Genomic DNA, 17,152 nt, shown 5'->3' on the forward strand with positions numbered 1-17,152 from the left:
ACTGGCTACAGGCAAGATGCAGGCCGGCACCTCTCAAGGGGCTAACGAAATTCGGCCCAACTGCCAATTGTTGCCAACTATGACAAATCACTTGGCGAGGACCCAGGGGAATGCCCACCACAGGAAGTGGTGGGCTTCAGTAACCAAGACCCACGTTCAAACCCCACTGCAGAAACTAGGCTAGCTTCCCAGGCACGTGTTGCCAGCATCCAGCCACCAGGTTTGGCGGCCCTGAACCCGGAGGAAACACTCCAATTCTTAACAGTGTGGTCCTACGTGCCCTCCTCCTGCCCACCGGGTAAGTCGAACCTACTGGAAGCCACAGACATCACTCAAACACGGGGTCACTGTATACCAGGTATGGCAGACTGCAAACACGACTGCTTTGATGACACTGACCATACCCCATGCATCCTGGCACCTCTTCACTGACAGAGTGACACTACCGAGAACCTCCCAGAGATCAAAGGCACTCTCCCCGAGGACCACAGACCAATTTCCAATGGAAGAACTCTGCTTCGCGAGGGGACCTGCAAGCTTCAAAGGGCACAGTGGCTGTCCACGGAAGCGCACCTGGCATCGGAACAATGAACGCATCTCTGCTCCGCCAACGCACTGCTCCAGATAAACCACTAGCTATCCAAAACTCCTGCATGCAACAAGGGCTGGCCTCATCATGCCCTCTCGGAGAAACACTTTTGCTTTGCACATTCCCAAACAAGGAAACAAAGTGGCCAAAGGGCATGTTCGCATAACCCAAATACCCCCAATGTGAGCGGCACAGACGCTTCAACATGTCTAACGTCTCGCCGTGCTGCAAGACACCCTTTGGGCGACATTCCTACGGCAACGGGATCACAGCTCTACTCAGGTTAAGTACGTAACCGCATCCTCATGTACTGCCAAAGCCATCCCCTTCGTGGGCAGCTGATGCCAGCACATCACGAACAGGACGCATTCTTGGGAAGACGTGGCCAGCTCCTGCAACCCAATCATGACAGCCCATCCCACGACATCACACAGGACATGTCCTCATGATGCCTTGCCATCTTCTGCAGGCCAGCAGCCACCACGCAGGCTTCAATGCAGCACTCGGTCCTAACCCCACTCCACGATGACCCACTTAGTGCCAAAACTCTGTCGGGATCTGCAGTGGAGTAGCCGACATGGGCAATACCTAGCCCTAATCCATCAGCTCCCTTCCGTTGAAGACCAACCCCAGCCCACACCCACCCACTGCTCCATCCCCACCGAGCACTAAAAACTTCAACGCGCCAAAACAAATGACAGGGAGGGACACAGGCCTGGCCTGAGGCTCCAGGCTCCAACCAGGGACGCTTCCTCATTTTGGCTTCCAGAAATAGCCCCCGAAGCTGCATGCACAAACGTGATCCTGGCCAAAGCACACCTTTCCAAGCTGCAAGCTTACTGGGCCTACACCAGCACACACTCCGACTCTGAAGACCAGCAGGAGAGCCTTCCAACTCGCATGACCTCAACGGTCTTTCTGCAGGGACCTAATATGCGTAGATGACCCAGCTTATGGGCAGACACAATGGACACCCAGATAGGAGCACCTCGAATTCTGGAACCCTGGTTTGTGTTTGCATGCAGGTCAGAAGGGGACCTACATGCCTACATGCCCTCCTCCCGCCCGCCGGGTAAGTCGAACCTACTGGAAGCCACAGACATCATTCAAACACGGGGTCACTGTATACCAGGGATGGCAGACCACAAACACGACTGCTTTGATGACCCTGACCATACCCCATGCATCCTGGCACTTCTTCACTGACAGAGTGACACTACCGAGAACCTCCCAGAGATCAAAGGCACTCTCCCCGAGGACCACAGACCGATTTCCAATGGAAGAACTCTGCTTCGCGAGGGGACCTGCAAGCTTCAAAGGGCACAGTGGCTGTCCACGGCAGCGCACCTGGCATCAGAACACTGAACGCATCTCTGCTCCGCCAACGGACTGCTCCAGATAAACCACTAGCTGTCCAAACCTCCTGCGTGCCACAAGGGCTGGCGGCATTATGCCCTCTCGGAGAAACACTTTCGTTTTGCACATTCCCAAACAAGGAAACAAAGTGGCCAAAGGGCATGTTCGCATAACCCAAATACCCCCAAGGTGAGCGGCACAGACGCTTCAACATGTCTAACTTCTCGGCGTCCCACAAGACACCCTTTGGGCGACATTCCTCCGGCAACGGGATCACAGCTCTACGCAGGTTAAGTACGTAACCGCATCCTCATGTACTGCCAAAGCCATCCCCTTCGTGGGCAGCTGATGCCAGCACATCACGAACAGGACGCATTCTTGGGAAGACGTGGCCAGCTCCTGCAACCCAATCATGACAGCCCATCCCACGACATCACACAGGACATGTCCTCATGATGCCTTGCCATCTTCTGCTGGCCAGCAGCCACCACGCAGGCTTCAATGCAGCATTCGGTCCTAACCCCACTCCACGATGACCCACTTAGTGCCAAAACTCTGTCGGGATCTGCAGTGGAGTAGCCGACATGGGCAATACCTAGCCCTAATCCATCAGCTCCCTTCCGTTGAAGACCAACCGCAGCCCACACCCACCCACTGCTCCATCCCCACCGGGCACTAAAGAACTTCAGCTCGCCAAAACAAATGACAGGGAGGGACACAGGCCTGGCCTGAGGCTCCAGACTCCAACCAGGGATGCTTCCTCATTTTGGCTTCCAGAAATAGCCCCCGAAGCTGCATGCACAAATGTGATCCTGGCCAAAGCACACCTTTCCAAGCTGCAAGCTTACTAGGCCTGCACCAGCACGCACTCCGACTCTGAAGAACAGCAGGAGAGCCTTCCCCCTCGCATGCCCTCAACGGTCTTTCAGCAGGGACCTAATATGCGTAGATGACCCAGCTTATGGGCAGACACAGTGGACCCCCAGATAGGAGCACCACGAATTCCGGAACCCTGGTGTGTGTTTGCATGCAGGTCAGAAGGGGACGCTGGCCCTCACTCCTCACTCTCCCCTACCCCCGAGAGACGAAACGTGCTGGACCTCAGATTCGATGAGGAGACGGTAGAGTGTTCTCACTCATTTTGTTCAGATTTTCCAAGGAATGCATACAAGGGTGTCACCATCGATCCAAGCACAGGCTGGGACGCTGCAGAACACAACCAGGCATGCCGTGGGGGTCTGAAGAGGAGAGATGACCTCGGAGTACACCAAAACCCTGGGGAATCCACAGCCCTCAGGCCACTCAGAAAGAGCAACAGTCAGTCCACTCTTGCAGCCACTGGGACCGTCTGAGGAAAACCTCATATCCAATGGCACATCTTAGGGTGGGTGAAAGCCTACCTTCCTGAGTTAGCCAGAGCCACGCATAGAAACATGCCCCCGTCTCATTTTTCCACTTTTCCTTAGCACCTGCAGTCATCAGCCAACGCGTAGGTCTTCTTGTCTTTGCCGACGGCCAGCCTTGTCCAGCATCTGCACCTGAGAACTGGAGATAAATCAGGCAAGCTTCAGAATTGGACCGGGGTACTCAGAGATCATGATTCATGAGAATTTTTACCTGGGCTTCAGCTCGGAATCTGCCTCCCAAAGACGTCTACATTTATAGAGAACTCAATGTTTGTCTGACAGCACGACTGCAGGAATTAAGGCATGTACGTTGGCCGGTACGTGAGCGGGTATATTTTTGTTTTCACGCATGTGCGCGTGTGTGATTGTTACTGCACATGAGGACGCGCTTGTGGGCGTCATTGTGTGCCTCTGAATCCGCAACTTGCTCTCTGTGTGTTCCTGTGGCCCTCTCCTGAGACCTCGAACCATAAAAGCCAGAGTTTATACACAGCGTCCTGGATTTGGACCCCCACACTGAATGGAGAAAGACCTCTTCAAGGTTCAACAGACTGAATGTGAACTTTGAAACCCAGGGCGTTTTGAAATAGGCCACGGACTTCCACTCTTCCACAGCCAAGCCTTCTGACCAACGCACAAACACCTGACGAGACCTGCTTTCCGACCGTGGGTGTAACATAAAGATGGACCCAGAAATCCTGCAACCTAGTAGAATATGTAATGTGCACTTGGGGCCACTCCCATCATTTTTAGGAGCAAGGAAACCTCCTATGGGCGGGCCTACCTGCGACTGGCTACAGGCAAGATGCAGCCCGGCACCTCTCAAGGGGCTAACGAAATTCGGCCCAACTGCCAATTGTTGCCAACTATGACAAATCACTTTGCGAGGACCCAGGGGAATGCCCACCACAGGAAGTGGTGGGCTTCAGTAACCAAGACCCACGTTCAAACCCCACTGCGGAAACTAGGCTAGCTTCCCAGGCACGTGTTGCCAGCATCCAGCCACCAGGTTTGGCGGCCCTGAACCCGGAGGAAACACTCAAATTCTTGACAGTGTGGTCCTACGTGCCCTCCTCCTGCCCACCGGGTAAGTCGAACCTACTGGAAGCCACAGACATCATTCAAACAGGGGGTCACTGTATACCAGGGATGGCAGACTGCAAACACGACTGCTTTGATGACACTGACCATACCCCATGCATCCTGGCACTTCTTCACTGACAGAGTGACACTACCGAGAACCTCACAGAGATCAAAGGCACTCTCCCCGAGGACCACAGACCAATTTCCAGTGGAAGAACTCTGCTTCGCGAGGGGACCTGCAAGCTTCAAAGGGCACAGTGGCTGTCCACGGCAGCGCACCTGGCATCGGAACACTGAACGCATCTCTGCTCCGCCAACGCACTGCTCCAGATAAACCACTAGCTATCCAAAACTCCTGCGTGCCACAAGGGCTGGCCGCATCATGCCCTCTCGGAGAAACACTTTCGCTTTGCACATTCCCAAACAAGGAAACAAAGTGGCCAAAGGGCATGTTCGCATAACCCAAATACCCCGAATGTGAGCGGCACAGACACTTCAACATGTCTAACGTCTCGGCGTGCCGCAAGACACCCTTTGGGCGACATTCCTCCGGCAACGGGATCACAGCTCTACTAAGGTTAAGTACGTAACCACATCCTCATGTACTGCCAAAGCCATCCCCTTCGTGGGCAGCTGATGCCAGCACATCACGAACAGGACGCATTCTTGGGAAGACGTGGCCAGCTCCTGCAACCCAATCATGACAGCCCATCCCACGACATCACACAGGACATGTCCTCATGATGCCTTGCCATCTTCTGCAGGCCAGCAGCCACCACGCAGGCTTCAATGCAGCACTCGGTCCTAACCCCACACCACGATGACCCACTTAGTGCCAAAACTCTGTCGGGATCTGCAGTGGAGTAGCCGACATGGGCAATACCTAGCCCTAATCCATCAGCTCCCTTCCGTTGAAGACCAACCCCAGCCCACACCCACCCACTGCTCCATCCCCACCGGGCACTAAAAACTTCAACGCGCCAAAACAAATGACAGGGAGGGACACAGGCCTGGCCTGACGCTCCAGGCTCCAACCAGGGACGCTTCCTCATTTTGGCTTCCAGAAATAGCCCCCGAAGCTGCATGCACAAACGTGATCCTGGCCAAAGCACACCTTTCCAAGCTGCAAGCTTACTGGGCCTACACCAGCACACACTCCGACTCTGAAGACCAGCAGGAGAGCCTTCCCCCTCGCATGCCCTCAACGGTCTTTCAGCAGGGACCTAATATGCGTAGATGACCCAGCTTATGGGCAGACACAGTGGACACCCAGATAGGAGCACCTCGAATTCTGGAACCCTGGTGTGTGTTTGCATGCAGGTCAGAAGGGGACCTACATGCCTACATGCCCTCCTCCTGCCCACCAGGTAAGTCGAACCTACTGGAAGCCACAGACATCATTCAAAAACGGGGTCACTGTATACCAGGGATGGCAGACTGCAAACACGACTGCTTTGATGACACTGACCATACCCCATGCATCCTGGCACCTCTTCACTGACAGAGTGACACTACCGAGAACCTCCCAGAGATCAAAGGCACTCTCCCCGAGGACCACAGACCAATTTCCAATGGAAGAACTCTGCTTCGCGAGGGGACCTGCAAGCTTCAAAGGGCACAGTGGCTGTCCACGGAAGCGCACCTGGCATCGGAACAATGAACGCATCTCTGCTCCGCCAACGCACTGCTCCAGATAAACCACTAGCTATCCAAAACTCCTGCATGCAACAAGGGCTGGCCTCATCATGCCCTCTCGGAGAAACACTTTTGCTTTGCACATTCCCAAACAAGGAAACAAAGTGGCCAAAGGGCATGTTCGCATAACCCAAATACCCCCAATGTGAGCGGCACAGACGCTTCAACATGTCTAACGTCTCGGCGTGCCGCAAGACACCCTTTGGGTGACATTCCTACGGCAACGGGATCAAAGCTCTACTCAGGTTAAGTACGTAACCGCATCCTCATGTACTGCCAAAGCCATCCCCTTCGTGGGCAGCTGATGCCAGCACATCACGAACAGGACGCATTCTTGGGAAGACGTGGCCAGCTCCTGCAACCCAAACATGACAGCCCATCCCACGACATCACACAGGACATGTCCTCATGATGCCTTGCCATCTTCTGCAGGCCAGCAGCCACCACGCAGGCTTCAATGCAGCACTCGGTCCTAACCCCACTCCACGATGACCCACTTAGTGCCAAAACTCTGTCGGGATCTGCAGTGGAGTAGCCGACATGGGCAATACCTAGCCCTAATCCATCAGCTCCCTTCCGTTGAAGACCAACCCCAGCCCACACCCACCCACTGCTCCATCCCCACCGAGCACTAAAAACTTCAACGCGCCAAAACAAATGACAGGGAGGGACACAGGCCTGGCCTGAGGCTCCAGGCTCCAACCAGGGACGCTTCCTCATTTTGGCTTCCAGAAATAGCCCCCGAAGCTGCATGCACAAACGTGATCCTGGCCAAAGCACACCTTTCCAAGCTGCAAGCTTACTGGGCCTACACCAGCACACACTCCGACTCTGAAGACCAGCAGGAGAGCCTTCCACCTCGCATGACCTCAACGGTCTTTCTGCAGGGACCTAATATGCGTAGATGACCCAGCTTATGGGCAGACACAATGGACACCCAGATAGGAGCACCTCGAATTCTGGAACCCTGGTTTGTGTTTGCATGCAGGTCAGAAGGGGACCTACATGCCTACATGCCCTCCTCCCGCCCGCCGGGTAAGTCGAACCTACTGGAAGCCACAGACATCATTCAAACACGGGGTCACTGTATACCAGGGATGGCAGACCGCAAACACGACTGCTTTGATGACCCTGACCATACCACATGCATCCTGGCACTTCTTCACTGACAGAGTGACACTACCGAGAACCTCCCAGAGATCAAAGGCACTCTCCCCGAGGACCACAGACCGATTTCCAATGGAAGAACTCTGCTTCGCGAGGGGACCTGCAAGCTTCAAAGGGCACAGTGGCTGTCGACGGCAGCGCACCTGGCATCAGAACACTGAACACATCTCTGCTCCGCCAACGGACTGCTCCAGATAAACCACTAGCTGTCCAAACCTCCTGCGTGCCACAAGGGCTGGCGGCATTATGCCCTTTCGGAGAAACACTTTCGTTTTGCACATTCCCAAACAAGGAAACAAAGTGGCCAAAGGGCATGTTCGCATAACCCAAATACCCCCAAGGTGAGCGGCACAGACGCTTCAACATGTCTAACTTCTCGGCGTCCCACAAGACACCCTTTGGGCGACATTCCTCCGGCAACGGGATCACAGCTCTACGCAGGTTAAGTACGTAACCGCATCCTCATGTACTGCCAAAGCCATCCCCTTCGTGGGCAGCTGATGCCAGCACATCACGAACAGGACGCATTCTTGGGAAGACGTGGCCAGCTCCTGCAACCCAATCATGACAGCCCATCCCACGACATCACACAGGACATGTCCTCATGATGCCTTGCCATCTTCTGCAGGCCAGCAGCCACCACGCAGGCTTCAATGCAGCACTCGGTCCTAACCCCACTCCACGATGACCCACTTAGTGCCAAAACTCTGTCGGGATCTGCAGTGGAGTAGCCGACATGGGCAATACCTAGCCCTAATCCATCAGCTCCCTTCCGTTGAAGACCAACCGCAGCCCACACCCACCCACTGCTCCATCCCCACCGGGCACTAAAGAACTTCAGCTCGCCAAAACAAATGTCAGGGAGGGACACAGGCCTGGCCTGAGGCTCCAGACTCCAACCAGGGATGCTTCCTCATTTTGGCTTCCAGAAATAGCCCCCGAAGCTGCATGCACAAATGTGATCCTGGCCAAAGCACACCTTTCCAAGCTGCAAGCTTACTAGGCCTGCACCAGCACGCACTCCGACTCTGAAGAACAGCAGGAGAGCCTTCCCCCTCGCATGCCCTCAACGGTCTTTCAGCAGGGACCTAATATGCGTAGATGACCCAGCTTATGGGCAGACACAGTGGACCCCCAGATAGGAGCACCACGAATTCCGGAACCCTGGTGTGTGTTTGCATGCAGGTCAGAAGGGGACGCTGGCCCTCACTCCTCACTCTCCCCTACCCCCGAGAGACGAAACGTGCTCGACCTCAGATTCGATGAGGAGACGGTAGAGTGTTCTCACTCATTTTGTTCAGATTTTCCAAGGAATGCATACAAGGGTGTCACCATCGATCCAAGCACAGGCTGGGACGCTGCAGAACACAACCAGGCATGCCGTGGGGGTCTGAAGAGGAGAGATGACCTCGGAGTACTCCAAAACCCTGGGGAATCCACAGCCCTCAGGCCACTCAGAAAGAGCAACAGTCAGTCCACTCTTGCAGCCACTGGGACCGTCTGAGGAAAACCTCATATCCAATGGCACATCTTAGGGTGGGTGAAAGCCTACCTTCCTGAGTTAGCCAGAGCCACGCATAGAAACATGCCCCCGTCTCATTTTTCCACTTTTCCTTAGCACCTGCAGTCATCAGCCAACGCGTAGGTCTTCTTGTCTTTGCCGACGGCCAGCCTTGTCCAGCATCTGCACCTGAGAACTGGAGATAAATCAGGCAAGCTTCAGAATTGGACCGGGGTACTCAGAGATCATGATTCATGAGAATTTTTACCTGGGCTTCAGCTCGGAATCTGCCTCCCAAAGACGTCTACATTTATAGAGAACTCAATGTTTGTCTGACAGCACGACTGCAGGAATTAAGGCATGTACGTTGGCCGGTACGTGAGCGGGTATATTTTTGTTTTCACGCATGTGCGCGTGTGTGATTGTTACTGCACATGAGGACGCGCTTGTGGGCGTCATTGTGTGCCTCTGAATCCGCAACTTGCTCTCTGTGTGTTCCTGTGGCCCTCTCCTGAGACCTCGAACCATAAAAGCCAGAGTTTATACACAGCGTCCTGGATTTGGACCCCCACACTGAATGGAGAAAGACCTCTTCAAGCTTCAACAGACTGAATGTGAACTTTGAAACCCAGGGCGTTTTGAAATAGGCCACGGACTTCCACTCTTCCACAGCCAAGCCTTCTGACCAATGCACAAACACCTGACGAGACCTGCTTTCCGACCGTGGGTGTAACATAAAGATGGACCCAGAAATCCTGCAACCTAGTAGAATATGTAATGTGCACTTGGGGCCACTCCCATCATTTTTAGGAGCAAGGAAACCTCCTATGGGCGGGCCTACCTGCGACTGGCTACAGGCAAGATGCAGCCCGGCACCTCTCAAGGGGCTAACGAAATTCGGCCCAACTGCCAATTGTTGCCAACTATGACAAATCACTTTGTGAGGACAGAGGGGAATGCCCACCACAGGAAGTGGTGGGCTTCAGTAACCAAGACCCACGTTCAAACCCCACTGCGGAAACTAGGCTAGCTTCCCAGGCACGTGTTGCCAGCATCCAGCCACCAGGTTTGGCGGCCCTGAACCCGGAGGAAACACTCAAATTCTTGACAGTGTGGTCCTACGTGCCCTCCTCCTGCCCACCGGGTAAGTCGAACCTACTGGAAGCCACAGACATCATTCAAACAGGGGGTCACTGTATACCAGGGATGGCAGACTGCAAACACGACTGCTTTGATGACACTGACCATACCCCATGCATCCTGGCACTTCTTCACTGACAGAGTGACACTACCGAGAACCTCACAGAGATCAAAGGCACTCTCCCCGAGGACCACAGACCAATTTCCAATGGAAGAACTCTGCTTCGCGAGGGGACCTGCAAGCTTCAAAGGGCACAGTGGCTGTCCACGGCAGCGCACCTGGCATCGGAACACTGAACGCATCTCTGCTCCGCCAACGCACTGCTCCAGATAAACCACTAGCTATCCAAAACTCCTGCGTGCCACAAGGGCTGGCCGCATCATGCCCTCTCGGAGAAACACTTTCGCTTTGCACATTCCCAAACAAGGAAACAAAGTGGCCAAAGGGCATGTTCGCATAACCCAAATACCCCGAATGTGAGCGGCACAGACACTTCAACATGTCTAACGTCTCGTCGTGCCGCAAGACACCCTTTGGGCGACATTCCTCCGGCAACGGGATCACAGCTCTACTAAGGTTAAGTACGTAACCGCATCCTCATGTACTGCCAAAGCCATCCCCTTCGTGGGCAGCTGATGCCAGCACATCACGAACAGGACGCATTCTTGGGAAGACGTGGCCAGCTCCTGCAACCCAATCATGACAGCCCATCCCACGACATCACACAGGACATGTCCTCATGATGCCTTGCCATCTTCTGCAGGCCAGCAGCCACCACGCAGGCTTCAATGCAGCACTCGGTCCTAACCCCACACCACGATGACCCACTTAGTGCCAAAACTCTGTCGGGATCTGCAGTGGAGTAGCCGACATGGGCAATACCTAGCCCTAATCCATCAGCTCCCTTCCATTGAAGACCAACCCCAGCCCACATCCACCCACTGCTCCATCCCCACCGGGCACTAAAAACTTCAACGCGCCAAAACAAATGACAGGGAGGGACACAGGCCTGGCCTGAGGCTCCAGGCTCCAACCAGGGACGCTTCCTCATTTTGGCTTCCAGAAATAGCCCCCGAAGCTGCATGCACAAACGTGATCCTGGCCAAAGCACACCTTTCCAAGCTGCAAGCTTACTGGGCCTACACCAGCACACACTCCGACTCTGAAGACCAGCAGGAGAGCCTTCCCCCTCGCATGCCCTCAACGGTCTTTCAGCAGGGACCTAATATGCGTAGATGACCCAGCTTATGGGCAGACACAGTGGACACCCAGATAGGAGCACCTCGAATTCTGGAACCCTGGTGTGTGTTTGCATGCAGGTCAGAAGGGGACCTACATGCCTACATGCCCTCCTCCTGCCCACCAGGTAAGTCGAACCTACTGGAAGCCACAGACATCATTCAAAAACGGGGTCACTGTATACCAGGGATGGCAGACCGCAAACACGACTGCTTTGATGACACTGACCATACCCCATGCATCCTGGCACTTCTTCACTGACAGAGTGACACTACCGAGAACCTCCCAGAGATCAAAGGCACTCTCCCCGAGGACCAAAGACCGATTTCCAATGGAAGAACTCTGATTCGTGAGGGGACCTGCAAGCTTCAAAGGGCACAGTGGCTGTCCACGGCAGCGCACCTGGCATCAGAACACTGAACGCATCTCTGCTCCGCCAACGGACTGCTCCAGATAAACCACTAGCTGTCCAAACCTCCTGCGTGCCACAAGGGCTGGCCGCATCATGCCCTCTCGGAGAAACACTTTCGCTTTGCACATTCCCAAACAAGGAAACAAAGTGGCCAAAGGGCATGTTCGCATAACCCAAATACCCCCAAGGTGAGCAGCACAGACGCTTCAACATGTCTAACTTCTCGGCGTCCCACAAGACACCCTTTGGGCGACATTCCTCCGGCAATGGGATCACAACTCTACGCAGGTTAAGTACGTAACCGCATCCTCATGTACTGACAAAGCCTTCCCCTTTGTGGGCAGCTGATGCCAGCACATCATGAACAGGACGCATTCTTGGGAAGACGTGGCCAGCTCTTGCAACCAAATCATGACAGCCCATCCCACGACATCACACAGGACATGTCCTCATGATGCCTTGCCATCTTCTGCAGGCCAGCAGCCACCACACAGACTTCAAAGAAGCACTCGGTCCTAACCCCACTCCACGATGACCCACTTAGTGCCAATACTCTGTCGGGATCTGCAGTGGAGTAGCCGACATGGGCAATACCTAGCCCTAATCCATCAGCTCCATTCCGTTGAAGACCAACCCTAGCCCAAACCCACCCACTGCTCCATCCCCACCGGGCACTAAAGAACTTCAACGCACCAAAACAAATGACAGGGAGGGACACAGGCCTGGCCTGAGGCTCCAGGCTCCAACCAGGGACGCTTCCTCATTTTGGCTCCCAGAAATAGCCCCCGAAGCTGCATGCACAAACGTGATCCTGGACAAAGCACACCTTTCCAAACTGCAAACTTACTGGGCCTACACCAACACGCACTCCGACTCTGAAGACCAGCAGGGGAGCGGTCCCCCTCACATGCCCTCAACGGTCTTTCAGCAGGGACCTAATATGCGTAGATGACCCAGCTTATGGGCAGACACAGTGGACCCCCAGATAGGAGCACCTCGAATTCTGGAACCCTGGTGTGTGTTTGCATGCAGGTCAGAAGGGGACACTGGCCCTCACTCCTCACTCTCCCCTAACCCTGAGAGACGAAACGTGCTGGACCTCAGATTCGATGAGGAGACGGTAAAGTGTTCTCACTCATTTTGTTCAGATTTTCCAAGGAATGCATACAAGGGTGTCACCATCGATCCAAGCACAGGCTGGGACGCTGCAGAACACAACCGGGCATGCTGTGGGGGTCTAAAGAGGAGAGATGACCTCGGAGTACTCCAAAACCCTGGGGAATCCACAGCCCTCAGGCCACTCAGAAAGAGCAACAGTCAATCCACTCTTGCAGCCACTGGGACCGTCTGAGGAAAACCTCATATCCAATGGCACATCTTAGAGTGGGTGAAAGCCTACCTTCCTGAGTTAGCCAGAGCCACGCGTAGCAACATGCCCCCGCGTCATTTTTCCACTTTTCCTTAGCACCTGCAGTCATCAGCCAATGCGTAGGTCTTCTTGACTTTGCCGACGGCCAGCCTTGTCCAGCAGCTGCACCTGAGAACTGGACATAAATCAGGCTGGCTTCAGAATTGGACCGGGGTACTCAGAGATCATGATTCATTAGAATTTTTACCTGGGCTTGAGCTCGGACCCTGCCTCCCAAGGACGTCTACCTTTACAGAGAACTCAATGTTTGTCTGACAGCACGACTGCAGGAAGTAAGGCATGTACGTTGGCCGGTACGTGAGAGGGTATATTTTTGTTTTCACGCATGTGCGCGTGTGTGACTGTTACTGCACACGAGGACGCGCTTGTGGGCTTCTTTGTGTGCCTCTGAATCCGCATCATGCTCTCTGTGTGTCCCTGTGGCCCTCTCCTGAGACCTCGAACCATAAAAGCCAGAGTTTATACAGAGCGTCCTGGATTTGGACCCCCCCACTGAATGGAGAAAGACCTCTTCAAGCTTCAACAGACTGAATGTGAACTTTGAAATGCAGGGGGTTTTGAAATAGGCCACGGACTTCCACTCTTCCACAGCCAAGCCTTCTGACCAACGCACAAACACCTGACGAGACCTGCTTTCCGACCGTGGGTGTAACATATAGATGGACCCAGAAATCCTGCAACCTAGTAGAATATGTAATGTGCACTTGGGGCCACTCCCATCATTTTTTGGAGCAAGGAAACCTCCTATGGGCGGGCCGATCTGCGACTGGCTACAGGCAAGATGCAGCCCGGCACCTCTCAAGGGGCTAATGAAATTCGGCCCAACTGCCAATTGTTGCCAACTATGACAAATCACTTTGCGAGGACCCATGGGAATGCCCACCACAGGAAGTGGTGGGCTTCAGTAACCAAGACCCACGTTCAAACCCCACTGCGGAAACTAGGCTAGCTTCCCAGGCACATGTTGCCAGCATCCAGCCACCAGGTTTGGCGGCCCTGAACCCGGAGGAAACACTCAAATTCTTGACAGTGTTGTCCTACGTGCCCTCCTCCTGCCCACCGGGTAAGTCGAACCTACTGGAAGCCACAGACATCATTCAAAGAAGGGGTCACTCTATACCAGGGATGGCAGACTGCAAACACGACTGCTTTGATGACACTGACCATACCCCATGCATCCTGGCACTTCTTCACTGACAGAGTGACACTACCGAGAACCTCACAGAGATCAAAGGCACTCTCCCCGAGGACCACAGACCGATTTCCAATGGAAGAACTCTGCTTCGCGAGGGGACCTGCAAGCTTCAAAGGGCACAGTGGCTGTCCACGGCAGTGCACCTGGCATCGGAACACTGAACGCATCTCTGCTCCGCCAACGGACTGCTCCAGATAAACCACTAGCTATCCAAAACTCCTGCGTGCCACAAGGACTGGCCGCATCATGCCCTCTCGGAGAAACACTTTCGCTTTGCACATTCCCAAACAAGGAAACAAAGTGGCCAAAGGGCATGTTCGCATAACCCAAATACCCCCAAGGTTAGCGGCAGAGACGCTTCAACATGTCTAACTTCTCGGCGTCCCACAAGACACCCTTTGGGCGACATTCCTCCAGCAACGGGATCACAGCTCTACGCAGGTTAAGTACGTAACCGCATCCTCATGCACTGCCAAAGCCATCCCCTTCGTGGGCAGCTGATGCCAGCACATCACGAACAGGACGCATTCTTGGGAAGATGTGGCCAGCTCCTGCAACCCAATCATGACAGCCCATCCCACGACATCACACAGGACATGTCCTCATGATGCCTTGCCATCTTCTTCAGGCCAGCAGCCACCACGCAGGCTTCAATGCAGCATTCGGTCCTAACCCCACTCCACGATGACCCACTTAGTGCCAAAACTCTGTCGGGATCTGCAGTGGAGTAGCCGACATGGGCAATACCTAGCCCTAATCCATCAGCTCCCTTCCGTTGAAGACCAACCCCAGCCCACACCCACCCACTGCTCCATCCCCACCGGGCACTAAAAACTTCAACGCGCCAAAACAAATGACAGGGAGGGACACAGGCCTGGCCTGAGGCTCCAGGCTCCAACCAGGGACGCTTCCTCATTTTGGCTTCCAGAAATAGCCCCCGAAGCTGCATGCACAAACGTGATCCTGGCCAAAGCACACCTTTCCAAGCTGCAAGCTTACTGGGCCTACACCAGCACACACTCCGACTCTGAAGACCAGCAGGAGAGCCTTCCCCCTCGCATGCCCTCAACGGTCTTTCAGCAGGGACCTAATATGCGTAGATGACCCAGCTTATGGGCAGACACAGTGGACCCCCAGATAGGAGCACCTCGAATTCTGGAACCCTGGTGTGTGTTTGCATGCAGGTCAGAAGGGGACGCTGGCCCTCACTCCTCACTCTACCCTACCCCCGAGAGACGAAACGTGCTGGACCTCAGATTCGATGAGGAGACGGTAGAGTGTTCTCACTCATTTTGTTCAGATTTTCCAAGGAATGCATACAAGCGTGTCACCATCGATCCAAGCACAGGCTGGGACGCTGCAGAACACAACCGGGCATGCCGTGGGGGTCTGAAGAGGAGTGATGACCTTGGAGTACTGCAAAACCCTGGGGAATCCACAGCCCTCAGGCCACTCAGAAAGAGCAACAGTCAGTCCACTCTTACAGCCACTGGGACCGTCTGAGGAAAACCTCATATCCAATGGCACATCATAGGGTGCGTGAAAGCCTACCTTACTGAGTTCTGACCAACGCACAAACACCTGACGAGACCTGCTTTCCAACCGTGGGTGTAACATATAGATGGACCCAGAAATCCTGCAACCTAGTAGAATATGTAATGTGCACTTGGGGGCACTCCCATCATTTTTAGGAGCAAGGAAACCTCCTATGGGCGGGCCGACCTGCGACTGGCTACAGGCAAGATGCAGCCCAGCACCTCTAAAGGGGCTAACGAAATTCGGCCCAACTGCCAATTGATGCCAACTATGCCTAATCACTTTGCGAGGACCCATGGGAATGCCCACCACAGGAAGTGGTGGGCTTCAGTAACCAAGACCCACGTTCAAACCCCACTGCGGAAACTAGGCTAGCTTCCCAGGCACGTGTTGCCAGCATCCAGCCACCAGGTTTGGCGGCCCTGAACCCGGAGGAAACACTCAAATTCTTGACAGTGTTGTCCTAGGTGCCCTCCTCCTGCCCACCGGGTAAGACGAACCTACTGGAAGCCACAGACATCATTCAAACAAGGGGTCACTGTATACAAGGGATGGCAGACTGCAAACACGACTGCTTTGATGACACTGACCATACCCCATGCATCCTGGCACTTCTTCACTGACAGAGTGACACTACCGAGAACCTCACAGAGATCAAAGGCACTCTCCCCGAGGACCACAGACCAATTTCCAATGGAAGAACTCTGCTTCACGAGGGGACCTGCAAGCTTCAAAGGGCACAGTGGCTGTCCATGGCAGTGCACCTGGCATCGGAACACTGAACGCATCTCTGCTCCGCCACTGGACTGCTCCAGATAAACCACTAGCTATCCAAAACTCCTGCGTGCCACAAGGGCTGGCCGCATCATGCCCTCTCGGAGAAACACTTTCGCTTTGCACATTCCCAAACAAGGAAACAAAGTGGCCAAAGGGCATGTTCGCATAACCCAAATACCCCCAAGGTGAGCGGCAGAGACGCTTCAACATGTCTTACTTCTTGGCGTCCCGCCCGACACCCTTTGAGCGACATTCCTCCGGCAACGGGATCACAGTTCTACGCAGGTTAAGTACGTAACCACATCCTCATGTACTGCCAAAGCCATCCCCTTCGTGGGCAGCTGATGCCAGCACATCACGAACAGGACGCATTCTTGGGAACACGTGGCCAGCACCTGCAACCCAATCATGAAAGCCCATCCCACGACATCACACAGGACATGTCCTCATGATGCCTTGCCATCTTCTGCAGGCCAGCAGCCACCACACAGGCTTCAATGCAGCACTCGGTCCTAACCCCACTCCACGATGACCCACTTAGTACCAATACTCTGTCGGGATCTGCAGTGGAGTAGCCGACATGGGCAATACCTAGCCCTAATCCATCAGCTCCCTTCCACTGAGAC

At 54.3% G+C, this 17,152-nt stretch overlaps 4 non-coding genes across 4 annotated transcripts; all 4 read right to left on the reverse strand.

The window, feature by feature from the left end:
• Positions 1-3,041: 3,041 nt before the first annotated feature.
• LOC132490136 (small nucleolar RNA SNORD116) lies at positions 3,042-3,134 on the reverse strand. Its single transcript, XR_009532495.1, has one exon. It is a non-coding gene; the product is annotated as a small nucleolar RNA SNORD116 (small nucleolar RNA).
• A 5,410-nt stretch (positions 3,135-8,544) lies between these two features.
• LOC132489563 (small nucleolar RNA SNORD116) lies at positions 8,545-8,637 on the reverse strand. The gene has a single exon (XR_009531968.1). It is a non-coding gene; the product is annotated as a small nucleolar RNA SNORD116 (small nucleolar RNA).
• A 4,047-nt stretch (positions 8,638-12,684) lies between these two features.
• Positions 12,685-12,777, reverse strand: LOC132489478 (small nucleolar RNA SNORD116). Its single transcript, XR_009531888.1, has one exon. It is a non-coding gene; the product is annotated as a small nucleolar RNA SNORD116 (small nucleolar RNA).
• A 2,683-nt stretch (positions 12,778-15,460) lies between these two features.
• Positions 15,461-15,553, reverse strand: LOC132489519 (small nucleolar RNA SNORD116). The gene has a single exon (XR_009531927.1). It is a non-coding gene; the product is annotated as a small nucleolar RNA SNORD116 (small nucleolar RNA).
• Between the last annotated feature and the right edge of the window lie 1,599 nt (positions 15,554-17,152).

This window comes from Mesoplodon densirostris, chromosome 4, assembly GCF_025265405.1.
Source record: "Mesoplodon densirostris isolate mMesDen1 chromosome 4, mMesDen1 primary haplotype, whole genome shotgun sequence".
NCBI classification, from domain to species: Eukaryota; Metazoa; Chordata; class Mammalia; order Artiodactyla; family Ziphiidae; genus Mesoplodon; species Mesoplodon densirostris.